Source organism: Oreochromis aureus, linkage group 6 (assembly GCF_013358895.1).
Source record: "Oreochromis aureus strain Israel breed Guangdong linkage group 6, ZZ_aureus, whole genome shotgun sequence".
In the NCBI taxonomy this organism is placed as follows: Eukaryota; Metazoa; Chordata; class Actinopteri; order Cichliformes; family Cichlidae; genus Oreochromis; species Oreochromis aureus.
In genome coordinates this window covers 20,318,140-20,319,789 of record NC_052947.1, presented here as the reverse complement: position 1 = coordinate 20,319,789, position 1,650 = coordinate 20,318,140, and the positions used below count along the sequence as shown (strand labels likewise).

The window sequence follows — 1,650 nt, the reverse complement described above, 5'->3', positions numbered from 1 at the left end:
CGTTTCATCACTGATTCAAGTGACTTCTTCAGCCTCTGCTAACTACACGTTTCCCCAACCTTATAAAGAGTACATTTGAGTAATAACTAAAACTAGCACCACTGGCAAACAATGGGCTGTGAGGTCACTCTCTGGTTCTCAATAGATCAAACCATTTTAAAGGAGCTGGATCAATTAACACAGGTTTTCATATATTGTTGATTTTTTATTTTTATTTTGCATCAGTATAAGCTACAGTATAATGGTAGTTCCAGCAGTAGCAGACTATGGGTTCAGGAGGCTATTCAGGAGCTGGAGTAACTGGGCGATCCTGGGATCGATAGTGGTGGTAGCACCAGCAGTGGTAGTAGTAGCGGCGGTTGTAGTTGTAGCACCAGCAGCAGTGGTTGTAGTAGCACCAGCAGTGCTAGTAGTAGCGGCGGTTGTAGTTGTAGCCTGTAAGAAAATGAAATATTTTGCTATCAAATCTGCAGTACAGAGAATGATCCTTTAGTAATGTAACAATAACACGCAGTTAGGTGTTTCAATTGCTGAACTCTGGAAGACAGATAATATCCTCACCCCAGTAGTGACACCATGGTTCTCATGAGAGCCAGAATGTCTGTGCCAGTGACCAAAATGTCCAAAAGTCTACACAAATTAAATATATTTTGAATGTGTTAACTGAATATCACAGTACATTATACACTCTTACACTACAAGGGACAAAACTGATGCAGTCTTCAACACTCAGACACTTACAGGATTTGCCAGAGCCAGGCTCAGCAGGCATCCAAACAGAAACACAACCTTGATCATGGTTTCAGGGATTTCACCTGATGAACAAATATCAGTAATGCAGATCAGTGTCTATTCTAAAACAAAAGTAGATTCATCATCCTACCAACATTTTACTGAAAGCACAGAAACAGTGAAAGAATGATAAGTTACCGGCAGGTCTTCACAACCTCAGCAGACTGTCTGAAAGATGACAATGTTGTCCTGAATTAGGAGCTTTCCTTTTATACAGTTACAGGAGTGTGTTTAATCCTATTAGCATACTGTGCTGTTGGGACATTGCAGTTATTACGAGATCTTCCATCTTCATATTTCAAAATGAAGGAACACATTGGGAAATAAACCGAGACACATCTGGCTCATGTTGTTTGATGTATGTGATAGCTGTTGTCTGAATTTATGTGTCACACTTAACCTGTGTAGTCTCAATATTACATTTAATTTTCAATGAATTTCCAGGAATATCCAATGAGAACTTGTTAAAACGTTTTGATTTTTAGCTGCAAAATATGAAATCTTTTCTGTTTAAAGGGATTATCCCACAGACTTACTGTCCATTGTCCATGCAAGACTTGGTTCTAAGCTCGTTGCTATTTGGAAATAATGAATTATTATGCATCAGACATGATGAATTGGCACAGAATAAAGTTGTTTGTACATCCTCTTTATAATATGCTGTGCAATTTTGAAATATGCTTTGTACAAAGAACAACTCGGTTAGATATTTCTTAATGTTGTCTCTCTATTTAAAAAAAAAATCTATTTGGTGCAAATCTGTGCTTGGAGACTCATTTTTGAGATCTATCTAGGAGAAAATACATATATGTATATATATATATATATATATATATATATCTGACATCTTCCCCCAAC

General features: G+C 37.3%; 1 long non-coding RNA gene across 1 annotated transcript; it reads right to left on the bottom strand.

Annotated features, from left to right (window-relative positions):
- Positions 1 to 567: 567 nt before the first annotated feature.
- On the bottom strand, positions 568 to 1,065 carry LOC120440620. The gene is made up of 3 exons (XR_005613399.1): positions 931 to 1,065; positions 742 to 815; positions 568 to 630 (listed from the first exon to the last, which is right to left on the bottom strand). It is a non-coding gene; the product is annotated as an uncharacterized LOC120440620 (long non-coding RNA).
- Between the last annotated feature and the right edge of the window lie 585 nt (positions 1,066 to 1,650).